This window comes from Crocuta crocuta, unplaced genomic scaffold (genome assembly GCF_008692635.1).
Source record: "Crocuta crocuta isolate KB4526 unplaced genomic scaffold, BGI_CrCroc_1.0 scaffold348, whole genome shotgun sequence".
NCBI lineage: Eukaryota > Metazoa > Chordata > Mammalia > Carnivora > Hyaenidae > Crocuta > Crocuta crocuta.
In genome coordinates this window covers 1,768,327-1,782,333 of record NW_027529573.1, presented here as the reverse complement: position 1 = coordinate 1,782,333, position 14,007 = coordinate 1,768,327, and the positions used below count along the sequence as shown (strand labels likewise).

The following is a 14,007-nucleotide window of genomic DNA, read 5'->3' as shown; positions in this document are numbered from 1 at the left end:
CTAGGGGGCTAGTCCAGCCCCTCAGAGGTTCTCTCTCTTGTACCCGGCTTCCCCAGACTGGCCTACCCTCACACTGATGTCATAGCCCTATTCTGACATCACAGCCCAGTGGTTGGAATTATCCCAGGCATCCCAGATTCTGCCTGTAGAGCAACCAAGGCTGGCATTTGAGCAAGGGGGTTAGGGGGTTTGGGTGGCTGGTGGCCCTAGGGGTTGACCCTAAAGAACATCTGGGCAGACTGCCATCCAATTGCTCCAAAATGAAAATCCTCTAAAAGGTAGGACTTCAAAGGCTTTCTTTCTGTTCCTGTTTGCCGTGGTTCCCAGAGATGGAAAGAAATTCCTGGGAACATGGGTTTGTTCTGGCTCTGTATACAGTTCCTAGAACACCTGCTGCATTTGTGTGTTGGGATACAAGTGGCCTGGAGAAATGGTGGTCTCTTCTTGGACCACTCAACACTCTTCCCATTTGAAGGAATGACTTCCTCAAATGCAGAAGTTATTCTTGCAAGGAGTTATCCTTCAGTGTTTGGAGAATGCCTGCAAATACTGAACCATGGGTGGGCTCTTCTGTGGCCACTTCCTCCATCTTCAATCCCTAGAGGCTGGGTGTGGACAGGACTGTGCCCTTTTCAGCACAAAGGGAAAATGTAGCCACATTCAAGCTATTAGCTCTCAGATCCTTAAGTCCCAAAGAGGAAGATCCCCATCTGGCTAGTTGGCCAGAAGGTGTAATGAGGTCTCTTGTGAGCTTATTAAGTTAGTAAAATATTGACTGGCATTGATTAAACAACACACACAAAAAATGAGTAACTTCTTTTTGACTTTGGTAGGTGGGCATAAAGTCCCCTGGGATGAGCATGTTAGAAGTTAGGGGAGGACCACCAAGATTCTGATGTGATGGTCATATGGTGCCTGGAAACCCCTTGTTTTTCCAGAATCCCCATTTTTAAAAAAAGTTCCACACAGAGCTCATGTTAAGAAATGTTGCCTTTTCAGGGGCGCCTGGGTGGCTCATTCATTAAGCATCCAACTTCAGCTCAGGTCATGATCTCATTGGTTCGTGGGTTGGAATCCTGCATCGGCCCTATGCTGACAGGTCAGAGCCTGGAGCCTGCTTCAGATTCCATGTCTCCCTCTCTTTCTGCCCCTCCCCTGCTCATGCTCTGTTTCTCTCTGTCTCTCAAAAATAAATAAATGTTAAAAAAAAAAAAAAAAAGAAATGTCATCTGTTCAAACTCCCTGGATTGTTTGCCACAGCTGGCTTGATTCCCCCATTTCCAAATTTCATGGTTTCCATTGAATGGGGATTTAGTTCTATGTCACCCACATTTTTACTTAATGCAGTGGATATAGAGACATGGTAGGGTAATCACCAGGTGCATTTGTATCCGAATTCTTGGCCCCTGTCTTCCAGGCATAGGGGCAGCCTTTTCTCTACCTGAGAAGAGGGATTGTATCTATATTGGGAGTGCTATACTCTTTACTCATCAGATTCTCTTCCTGGTCCTTACCTAAACTGAGAGAATGGGAATATGGGTGTGAAATTACTGGTTATTGAAGTTAATGGTGGTGAAGGGTGTTGCTGACTGACGGGACTAGCTTCCATTCCTCTGGTGGCCCCGGGATGAACACTTAGTAGTACCTGGGAGGGCAGCAAATTGCATGTTGATAGGTCAAAAACTCATGGTGGATATTCCTTCCCCACTTTGGCTGTGAGTTCAGGCTTCCCTGAGAATGCCTCACAGACTTCTGAACAAATTAGCATATCTGTGCCTAGTTTGGAAGGGAAGTTGGTGTCTGGTTTGGAGCTCTTTGGACAAGGCTGTGTCCCATATCCAGATGTTCAAACCTGGAGCCTCTAGTGATTTCAGTGCTTCTGTCTATCCTTTTGGTCCTGATGAGAGGCAGGACGTGTCCTGGCCCTTGGTCCTTTGTCTGCAAGTTCCAAGACAGAGTAGTTGACCTCACCCAAACTCTGCAAAATGTGGCTGGGTCAGCCTCTCTCTGAAACTCTTTTCTGCCCTGGGCCACCTGAGCCACCTCATTCAGTAGGAGTGAGGGAAGAACAGAAGTGTTGGTGTCCCCTCAGCGACGCTAGGACAGGAAGCTGGGCTCACTCCATTCCATGTGGCCAAGGAAGGGGAGGCCCTGACTGTCTACCCTGGCTTGGGGGAGAGAAAAACTAGTTCCAGTTGGAGAAATGAAGCTTTGGAGACTTTCTTAAAACAAAGGACAGGACTCTGCAGGCAGGTCCAGTCAATTTTATTCTGCATCTTTAGCAACACCTTGAGTGTAGTAGTTGCTCAGTAAACATGTGCCAGTTGAAAAGGATGTGGGGGAAAGCTCAGGTGGGACAGCTGGACTCAAGAATGCTGCAGAATGCCAGGGAGGGGATTTTGTAAAACATTTTTGTTGTTATGGAAAATTTAACACATAAAGAAAAGTGGACAGAAGAGTGTCAGGAACCCACACACCTGTCCTTCAACCTTCTTTTTACCTCCATCCTCTTCCCCCTTCTCATGTCATTTTGAAGCCAATTGCAGACATTATGTCATTCCATTTGTCAATATTTCAGATGTACCTGTATTTTGTTTTATTTTATTTTATTCTATTCTATTCTATTCTATTTATTTTTGAGAGAGATAGCATGAGTGGAGGAGGGACAGAGAGAGAGAGGTACAGAAGATCCAAAGCAAGCTCCATGCTAACAGCAGAGAGTCTGATGCGGTGCTTGAACTCACGAACTGTGAGATCATGACCTGAGCTGAAGTTGGATGCTTAACCAATTGAGCCATCCATGTGCTACAGGATGTACCTTTAAAAGAGTAAGGATTTATTCTTTAAAATTTAACATAACCAAAGTACAGTTATCACATCTAAAAAATTAACAGTGCTTTGGAATGAGGTTTATTTAAGGGAGCCAGTGTTCTCTCTGGTGCTCAAGAGGGTACAAGGGAATTAGAACTAGGACTAGGAATGCAGTGGCTGAGAAAGGGGGGCACACCTGTGCTTCCAGCAGAGAAGGCGGGGCTTTATTCAGAGTTTGAAAAAACCAAAGAGGAAGTTACATCCCTCAGCTGAGAGAAAATTCTGTCCTTTCACAAAGAAGCAGGGCATGGCGTGGCTCAGAAGGTCATGGAAGGATGGAGACTCCTATTGGTTTGGCCTTGCCAGGAGGCCCTGCAGGGTAAAGAGCAGGTCATGAGCTGGAGTCAGTTCTCAAGTAGCAAGGGCAAAAGCCACCAGAAAGGAACTTAGCAAAGTGATGGTATTTGTTCTATAGGGGGTGTTGACAGTTTGGATTTAGATGTGACCCTGTGACCCATACAGATGGCAGCAGCTTACCCCCAAGGGACTCATATAAATCAGTGCTAGCTGAAAGACGCTCAGGGTAAATGGGTCATCAGTGGGTTTGAATGTATGTGGAGAATTTAAAGAGATTGATGTTCAGTTCTCAGAGAAATTGAGTTGGATTTTCACAGTGAGGATGATAGGCTGCATCTATTCTGACTTACAACTCTTCCTTTAGGACCCCCTGTTTGCCTCATAAGCCCAGGAGCCAGCCTAAAGAGGCCCCTCTTATTTCAGTAGGAAATAGGCATTCTGAAATGTGTTTGTATTGGGAGGTGGTCGTGATAAGAGGGTTAGTAGGTCAGAGTCATTTGATGAAAACAGTAGACAAAACAGTCACTGTCTACATTTGATACAATCTTACCATTAAGATGGTTTTAAGCATCATTTTCCTGCCCAGGGAATTACCTTGATTACTAATTGCTTTCTTTGTAACTGAGGGACATAACAGCACTTCCCTTTGTAATTAGCAGGTCCGTAAGGCTTATGTTTTGTTACCATTTAGATGTTAACCTAATTGTGTATCTGTGGGTATGAGTGCCAAGCTCAGACACAGGTAAGGCTCTCGGCTCACTATGTCACTAACTCCCAAGGCAGAGGTCTCCGGGGGCCAGGTCAGAACATGTGATGTAAACCCAAGGCACATTGGCTGGGACATCTTCCTGCGTTCCTCTTACACTTTACTTTTCAGTTTCAGATTTGATTTAGAGGTAAACTTTGAAAGGTCAAGGCTAGGAACTCTGGGATATAGATGTGGAAGGCTGGGCTCTGCTGGACCCCCAGGAAGTTGTTGAGTCCCAATTGCATGGTGGTGTGAAGGGGTGTGATTAAGTAAAAGGGGTACAAAATTTGGAATCCTGGATTTGCTCTGAGTCACTTTGTGACTTTGAATGAGACCTTCAAAGCCTCAATTTCTCTGCCTCTCAAAGGGAAGAATAATGTCTGTATCACAAGATGGTTATGAGGATAAATATCAAGAACAACAATAATAAAAAATACAAAACAACTCCAAGTGAGAGGAAATCAGGTGGTACAGCTGACCAATGCCAGTCATTACCACCACTCCCTCTCCCTGGCTCTTCAGCCCATATCCCTAGTTGACAGTTGATCTGTGTGTGATGGTCTCATGCACAAGGGGATGTCTCCTAACTGCTCTTGGAAGCACCTTTGTAGACAGGGACCTGTTTACTAATTTTTTTTAATTATTATTTTGTCATGATTTTCTATTCAGGGTCAGTGGCAGAAAATGAAAACCCACTCAAACTATCATATGGAAAAGTAGGGAGTTATGTTCAGGGTGTGTCCTAGAGGGACGGAATGTGTCGGCAGTTGCTGCTTCTGATTGTCCCATTTCTGGCTCACTCTTGGTGTCCCCTCCATTTTCTTCCCCTCTGCAAGTGGTCTTCTATATTCCTCTATAACCTTGTTCTGCCAGTGGGCCTGCCCTGCCCTGGCTGTGCCCAGCTTTGTGCTGCTGTCTCTGTGCCCCAGTTTCAAACTCTTGGGTGAGAGGCCCCAGAGCAGCTTGGAACAGGTACCCACCCCTGGTCCCATCAGGTATGGCTAGAGGGGACAGGGTCATGCCTGAGGGCGACTTGAATGTGTTTAGTGAGGGAGAAATCCTGCCCCCCTTAAATCCTCCTGAAATATGGCCTCTTCTGTAGACCATACCCTGACCATCTCCATCCTCCATCTAGTGGGCCTCTCACTATCTCCACCAGGAGCAGGAGCAGGAAAAAGAACAAGAGGGGCAGACGGCAGCTGTATGGGTTCTACATGTTCTGCAGCTGCCTCTGCCCATACCCATCCCAGACCAGGGAACTGTGGCGAACTCACACCCAGCTCTGGAGGGAGGCCAGGGCAGCAGGTGGGTGTGATAACCATGCATTGTGGAAGAGAATCATTGGGGGACAAGACAAATCCCCTGGAAGCAGAGGCAGGAGTCATGGAAACTTCTGGAGGCCCCTCAAAAGTGGCTGAGTTGTCAGGGAAGGCCTTGTGAGCACAGAAAGAGCTGGGCTCAATGGAGACTGCCTCTCAGCAGCACAGTCCACATGTGCAGGCAGGGCCTCAGCGTAATTCTTGCACATTGGGCCAGTGTGTGTGGCTCTCAGCTGGCCTCCTCCCACTCTGTCAGCCTAAGTAGCTTCCCTTGTTCTATGTCTGGTGGTCTCTGGTGAAGGACATCTGTTTGAAAAGTGGATTCTACTGTAAAAGGTTTAAGAACCATTGGTCCGGAGCTGTCACCTGAGGTCAGAATTAGCTTTGAAACCAAAGCTGAACCTGAGGATGGCAAGGGCTGGGCAGGAGAACAGGGCCTGGTCATTTGCATGATCTCCCTGCCCACCCCTTCCACCCCTGGAAGTCTTCACAGACCTTGGCCTGGGTTTGCTCTTGCCTGTTTAGCTGGCATTGCTCTCCAGGGGCCCTCACATTAGGGGTCCTTTCTTCTCTCATGGAAAGGACAAAGGCTGTACCCATGCTCAGGCCCATAATGCCTGGATGCAGAAAGAACATTCTGTCCAGCACTCAGATGTTTGGTGTGCACAGTGCCTCATGCTTGTAGGCTGCCTTAGTCCAGATGGAAGCAGGAAAGAGCGAAGCTGGCCCAACAGGCAGCCCCAAGCCCCGAGAGCCAGGCTGAATGCAGGCTACCTCTGGCTGCCCAGGCGGGAGTTGGCAGCTCCTTCAGCCTGGGACGCAGCCCTCTGTAGAGAGAGAAGAAATTGTCCTAGTGGGTTCGTGTGGGGCCATGATAAAGACTGCAAGCTGGGATTCTGGTGGGCGGGTTTTGCTTTTAGATGACTGAGTGGTGGATTTTCCTCTCCTGCCAGCACACCTTACTTACATTTTCCTGTAGAAGGCAGCTGGAAACCCTTGACTGCTCAGAGATGAGGTGGCTTCTCTTGAGAAATGGGATTTTCATTTTAATTAGGCTTTTGAGTCGTGGTGCCATGCCTGCTCTGGAAGAGTTGCACCTACAATGAACCTATTTTTCCTCATCTCTGTTAAACACTATAAGTAGGGAGGACGGATTGGTCCATAGGGAATCTTGTCATCGATGAGGCAGCTCCATGTTTGCAGAGAGCTCCTGTTCATAGCTGTCTTGTGAGCCCCACCAGAAGACGCACCTTCAAAGGGCCTGGCCCCAGGAGCCCTGGAGCCCCAGGGGTCCTGGCAGCAGCTCCTGCCAGCTGCAGGGAAGCCTTAGGCCTGGCTTTGAGGCTATGGTGAGGCCTGGCTTTCTCTCTCCTCAGGTGAGTGCTGCCCTCTGTTGCCTTTGTCTCTCTGGAACTCAGCCTTCTGTCTATAGAAGGGAAACAACGAGAGCCCTTAGGCAGTTAGACAGCTGGTGTGAGCCCCACACGCTGTGCAGTGTCACACACATACAGGATGGGGTACATCATGAGTGTTCTTCTGTAGGACACCTTGCAGCCCAGCCCAGCCCTGCTGCTTCCCACTCCCAGCGGGTGCTCTCCCGGCCCCTGGTGCTTCTCCTTCATAGTGCTTACCACAACTGTGGTTATTATTCACTTGTGTACTTATCTGTTTAATGTCTGACTTCCCTGATAATCCTGGTGCCTAGGCCTTACCCATCTCAGAGTAGATATGCAGCAACTATTTGTTGGGTGGATAAAGGAAGGGATAGAGGGAAGAAGAATGAATGAAAGATTGAATGTAGAAGAGTGTGCCCGGTGCTTTGACAAGGCATAGTGGTTCCTTTCATTCATACTTTCTGGGTGTGGAGCCTTCAGGCCATTCAGATAAGTTACATGGGGATCCTCACAGAGCCCAGTTTGAAGAGCATGTCTTTCTGAAGGGCATTACCAGGAATGTGGGAGATCAGGAGGGACTTCGGGGTAATCCCAGGGAGTTAATCTAAAGAGACTTCAGGGGAGCATTGGTGTCCTTAGCAATGGGCAGTTGCTAAGTCGCAACAGGGCCACCGTATTTAGCCCTCCAGCTGGTGCTGTTCACAAGAAACTCAGTAGGAGCTGGAAACACTTGCCTGTGAGCGATACCACATGTGTTGAGGTTTTGCTCCTTTGCAAGGACAGTTTGTAGTAGTGGTTTTTACCTCCTGAGTGGGCAGTTAGCCTCAGCCCCCAGCATCAGGGTCCTAACCACCAATAAGGAATTGTTCCTGGGAGAAGGAAGACTCTATGTGGGGCTGAGTCCTCAGTTACTCAGCTGCGGTATGTAGGCACTGGCATTAGCATCATCATCTCTGAAATAGGGACAGCCTCAGTCCTGGCCCAGCTGACTTCACAGGGTGGCTATGAGGCTGGAGGAATACATGTTGAGGAAGAGTGTCCAGGGGTCAGTGTTGGAGTTGTCATTGGCAGAGGTGTCCAACAATAAAGTTGGGCCCTCCTCAGCCCGTCTATGGGACAATGGTCATCACAGACAGCCATTGTCATTAGAGTAAGTGCCAGGTTCCAGGTGGCTTTTGTCAGGAATGTGCCATCATCCAGGACCATTCCATCAGGATGCTAGAGGTGCATTCCAGCCTTTTAAGAAAAAAAGCTTTTGGGGCACCTGGGTGGCTCAGTCAGTTGGGCGCCCACCTTCAGCTCAGGTCATGAACTCATGGTTCGTGGGTTCAAGCCCCACATTGGGCTCTGTGCTACCAGCTCAGAGCCTGGCTTTTGCTTCAGATTCTGCATCTCCCTCTCTCTCTTCCTCTCCCCCACTTACACTCTGTCTCTCTCTCAAAAATACATAAAACATTTAAAAAAAAGAAAAGAAAAAAAGCTTTTTGTTTTATAAAAGTACTCAGTGGCAAAAGAAAAGAGTAAACCAGGGGCGTCTGGGTGGCTCAGTCGGTTGAGCATCCGACTTCGGCTCAGGTCATGATCTCATGGTTCATGGCTTCGAGCCCCGTGTCGGGCTCTATGCTGACAGCTCAGAGCATGGAGCCTGTTTCAGATTCTGTGTCTCCCTCTCTCTCTGACCCTCCCCTGCTCACGCTGTCTCTCTCTTTCAGAAATAAATAAAACATTTAAAAAAATATTTAAAAAAAAGAAAAGAGTAAACCATACTGAAAAAATAGATAAAAGGGAGAAAAATCTCCTCAACTCTACTAACCCAGAAATGATCACTGTGAAATTGAAATGTCCTTTACTGAAGAGCATCACAAACATTTTATTTTTTTATTTTTTAGGCTTATTTATTTTGAGAGAGAGAGAGAGAACTAGTGTGGGAGAAGGGCAGAGAGAGGGAGAGAGAAATCCAACCAGCCTTCATTTTATCAGCAAGAAGCCTGGTGCGGGGCTTGAACTCATGAACTGTGAGATCATGACCTGAACTGAAATCAAACGTTGGACGCTTAACTGACTGAGCCACCCAGGCGCCCCACAAACGTTTTATTTATGCATATATGTGCATTGAGATCTAGGTATATAATTTCACATCAATGGGGGAAATTCCCAACATTCAGTTTGGTAATTGACTCACTAAACTCAGTATGTTGTGGACATCCCATGCTAATAAATAATAATCTACGACATCACTAATTGTAGAAACTTCCTAGCAAGTTACATACATGTGTATAAATGTATAGTCCCATGTTCTTATCACTCACTTTTGAACAATTATCAGTTATGGCCAATCTTAGCTCACCCCATCTTCTATAGTCCCTATTATTTTTTTTATTGTTGTAAGTATACATAACATAAAATTCACCGTTAATGATATTTAGCATATTTACAATGTCATGCAACCATCACCTCTATCTAGTTCCAGAACATTGTCATTACCCCCGAAGGAAACCCCATATCCATTAAGCAGTCACTCCCTATTTACCCCCTCTCCTTTAATCTTCTTTCCCCCATTATTTTTTTTTTAAAGCCCCATCTGTAAGCAGTTTACTGTGTATTTCTAAAAAACAAAGACTCTTGTAAAAGCATAAATTCAGGACCACTAACACACCTGAAATAAAAATTGTTTAATATCACCTGTTTAAATATCTAATTTTAATGTCATTTTAAATGGTGCATAAGATTCCACTGAATGGATATAGCATAATTTAATTAAATACTTTTTAGCCATTTAGGCTGTTTGCAATATTTTACTGTTATCAAAAAAATAAGTACTGGCACAAACATTTCTGTTCTTTTTCTTTTCTTTTTTTTTTCTTTTGGTATTAGTGTGATTATTTCTGAAAGGTTAATTCTTAGAAATGAAATTACTTCATCAAGTGCACGTTTCCCATTTTGATTCCTTTGCCAAGTTATCTCCCATAAAACTTTCAGTTTACACTCTCTTTAGTAGAAAACGGATGTGTTGGTTAAGAGAAAGTACTCCCTGGAAATATCCATGTGTTAATCCTTTGTCATAGCTCATGTAAAAGTCCCACTACTTTACCAGGTATATAGAAATATTCTGTCATACTGGGTGAGGGGTCTCCAGATGCCATAGCAGCTCAAGGCCATTGATTGATAACCAAATGCAGGAGAAAAATGCTGTGGTGTGGTGTCCACAGTGACAGTCTACAGGACCTTGAACTGAAGGAGGGCATAGAGTTGTTGGGAGAGTGATGGCCGCAGCCTCGAAGAGCAGGAAGACAGAGGCCCCATTAGTGGAGCTGGGCTGGCTCATCAGTCTGGAAGCCGGTGGAGGAGAGGGGGGAGGTAGGGAGCTGGTGGTAGGAAATTGATACTCTTTTGGAAGAGGGGAGGAAGAGAGAACTAGTTAGAAGAATCATCCTCTGCCATTCACGTAAACTTGAATTCTTGTGCTATTAAAGACATAGTAGTGGCATGAAAGGACATTGGAAAGAAGAAATGAAAGTATTGCCATGATTCCAGCCATAGCCATGCTTTTGGGGGCCCACTCATATCCCACCCCCCACCCTTACCCCCACACAGCTGAAGTTGTGGTGACCAACATATTCTCATTTCACTCGGCCTCACAGCATCAGTATTCCAGGCCATTCTGCAGCCTTGGCTGTCACTTTTTATGCTTGTTTCTAGCCCTAGTTTTGTTACCCTGTTGTCCTTTGGCTGGACACCAAGCAGCTTCCAGTTATGGCCTGTTATAAATATAATGTCCGTGCATGTGTCTGTCCTCTCTTCTGTGATGCTTTCCTAGGAAAAGTTGTGTTGGGGAGGGGGTGCAAATGGTACTGTGGTTCTTGATTCCACTGTCCTCTATCCCAGTTGGTTTCCAGAAGGGGAGCAAGTGCCCTGCAGGAGGGTACCAGAGAATAAAGGGTTAAGTTAAGTAGTGCAACATATGTATAATCTACAAATAACTATTCATAAATTGGGGACAAATGATCAACCTTGTTTTTTGGGGTGGGATGCATAACCCTAACAAGTTGGACGTCTAGCTTGTGGGTTCTTTGAGGACCAGCACCACCTTCTACTCACTCTCTGTGCCTACTGCCCAGCACTGAGTGGCATTTCACAGACATTTGGCAAAGCTTACAAAAGGTGGTCCCAGGCAACATTGCCACGTGGCCTGCTCCTGAATGGCTGGACTGCAGCTTACTCAGGAAACTGATGCTCTTCTGCCTTAACCACCTTGGCCCCTGCACCTCCTAGAGGCACTTGTTGCTGCATCTAGTGGCTGGACAGAAGTGACTCTAGTTGACAGCAACACATATCCTGCCCTTCCCTGAGAGAGCTCCAGATAGAAAGGAAGCACCTTTTGACTAACACAGTGTGTAAAATGTGCTCTTGGATTTTGGAGTAGATTCCTCTTCATCACTTACATACAACACCCAGAGGAAGCACCTTTTTTAAAAAAAAAAGTATCCCCAGTTCCTTTCCAGAATGAAGTTGAAACAGATCCAAGGGAACAAAGGAGGCACTCAGTCTTGTGCTTGAGTGGAAAGAACAGAATCGAAGCAGAAGGACTGTGGCCCCTTTGGTGGTTGGGTATTCTTTTCCCTGATCCTTGACACCCACCCTGGCCCATCCTTGGCATCCTTGACCTTTGCTTGTCCTCTCTCCCTCACATTCGCCCCCAGCTCTTCCCCATGCAGAAATCCAGCTCATCCCCACTCCTCAAACTGTCTTCTTGCTCTTCAGTATTCCTTTGCTCGTCAGTTTTCCTTTCAGAGGAGTATTTCATGTGTGCCAGTCACATTCTCATTCAACATGAAGCAAAAACTTTAATCCATTTGTAGTCTATTTAAAACCAAATGAAAGTGCTTGAATTGAATGATTATTCAGGCTGAACATTCAGCCCTTAAGGAGCTCACAGCCCTGGGTGAGCTGAAAGGCAGTTATTTGAAAACCGAGAGTCACGCAGTATGGTTTCCTCCATGCCAGTGCCAATGCTTTTGCAATAAGTATGCGACAGTGATCCATCTCTTCTACAAACACAGTTAAGTGATTATCCTGCAGCAGCTCCTGGGGACAAATTCGGGCACCAGTGAGTGGAAAAGCAGTGGAAAATGTCATCAGTAAGTTTTACTCAGCCCCTACTCTGTGTAACAAACCAACGCTTGTGAGACGTCATGGCCTGTGACCCTGGCACTTTCCAGGGTGCCCTGGCCACTTAGATACCAATGCACCATTTTCACTGAATCGCCCTGGCATTTGTGGATCTAACTTCTGTCAAGTCACCTTCCCATTCCGCAGGCTTTGTGCACTCATTCCAAGCAACCCAAAAGTAAATGCCATGTACTAATTTTCTTTTAATATTAAAAATTATCCTCTCCTAAAGGCAACCATTCCTACATTTGGTTAACTCTGTCATTCCTCCCACACTCTGAGTCATCTGTCCCTTGGCTCAGCCCTCCACTTGAGCTGTGAGTGTAGAGAAGCCAGTGTGGAGCCTGGGGATCTCTCGGCCAGGAAGTCCACCATCTACCTCTCCACATCTCCTTTGGAGCCTGCACTGTTCCAGAGACACAATGACTCTTTGTGTTTTTTGTGCAAAATACCCCTGATGTGGATTGAAGCCTTCTGACCTTGGGCTGCTTGGAGGGAAGGAGACTCATTAAGGGACGTCCTTTCCCTGCATGTAGGTCCTGAGACTGACCATAGGCGGTGCTGGGTTCTGTGTAGGGCATGTCTGGGGCACTATCTCCATGAGTCAAATAATCCCATTGAGAGAGAGGAACATTTTCCCTGTTTACAGAGGAGGACCTCAGTACCTTTTTGGAAATCACTGTTAGGAAGTAATGATGCTTTGATCAAACATCTGGCTGCTCAACTAGACTGTCTACTTCAAGAAGAGTGCAGAGTGCAGGGCCTGCCATCGGAGTTGCTCAGGAAATGACCTGAGCATGGTAGCACCAAAATCCAAACATAGACTTTCGCAGCTTCAAAGCTAGGCCTTGTTGTATCCCCTGGATGAGAACATGGTGAAGGGCAGGAACAAGTAAGGATTATTTTGTTTATCATTTGGTAGGGGCATTTGCTCAGTAGATGGCCATGGAGCTCTGAGAGCTTGGAAGAATTAACGCAGATTCCTAAAAGTCCAGGTACTCTCTTGGTTTCTTGGAATAGCAGTTTTATTACATTGAACCTCAGGGAGAGGGAAATAAAGCATGTGAGTTGAATGCTTATTAGCTATAGTGCTGGTGTGCTGCCTAAGAGCATCTCAAGAAGGTGATCTATGATCACAAATGGAATTCTGTCAGAACACCTATGCCTCCTACAAAGGTCCTATCCAGCTGGAGGTGGGGATGGGGGGAGGATTCCCCAGGGAACGTGAATGGTGGCCCTGCCTGGATGGTGGACTATGCACTGGTTTTGTATGAGCNGTGTCCCCAGTGAACCAGAAGACTGCTGTGGGAGATCCAACAAAATGAAGGTGCCAGGCTTCATGTCCCTGCTGGCTTGCAGCCACTGTCCCAGCTGGAAAACATGCGGAGCACAGGGGTCCATGATGGACAGCCACTTTTTTTTCTTCAATATGTCTTTTTAAAAAATCTTCACTTGTGTGCCTGAGTAGCTCAGTTCATTGTGTCCAATTCTTGATTTTGGCTCAGATCATGATCCCAGGATTGTGGGATCCAGCCCTGCATCAATCCCTGCATCAGACTCTTTGCTGAGCATAAGATCCTCTTAAGATTCTCTCTCTCCCCCTACCCCCTATCTGCCCCTCTCCTTTGTTTATGCTCATGCTCTCTCTCTAAACTAATTTTAAAAATCCTTACTGAGGTATAATTGACATGCAATAAACTGCTTGTATTTTTTTAATGTTTTTTATTTATTTCTAGGAGAGAGAGAGAGAGACAGCATGAGAAGGGGAGGGTCAGAGAGAGAGGGAGTCACAGACTGAAACAGGCTCTAGGCTCTGAGCTGGCAGTCAGCACAGAGCCCGACGCGGGGCTCGAACCCACAAACCGCGAGATCATGACCTAAGCGAAAGTCGGACGCTTAACCGACTAAGCCACCCAGGCACCCCTAAACTGCTTGTATTTAAAGTGCCTTATTTGATAAGTTTTGACATACATGTGCTCCCACGAAACCATCACCACAATCAAGATAATGGACATATTCCTCACTTCCAATGTCTTCCCATGCCCTTTTGTAGCTCCTCTTCAGCCCTTCCTACCTCCCCAGATAACCGCTTGTGCTTTCTGCCACAACAAATTAGTTTGCATTTTCTAGAATTGTATACAAGTAGAATTGTAGACTATATACTCTATTTGTCTTTTTTCACCCCAGCATAACTATTTTGAAACCCATT

General features: G+C 46.2%; 1 protein-coding gene across 6 annotated transcripts in view; it reads left to right on the top strand.

Annotated features, from left to right (window-relative positions):
• The window catches only part of OSBP2 (oxysterol binding protein 2), a 181,125-nt gene that overhangs the window by 56,461 nt on the left and 110,657 nt on the right, over positions 1 to 14,007 (top strand). The window contains exon 1 of one of the 6 annotated variants that reach the window (XM_077761592.1): positions 155 to 278. The exons of the other annotated variants lie outside the window; for them this stretch is intronic. The gene's annotated coding sequence lies outside the window, so the exon portion shown is untranslated. Of the gene's footprint in view, positions 1 to 154; positions 279 to 14,007 lie in introns of those variants that run through there. 6 annotated transcript variants of the gene reach the window in all.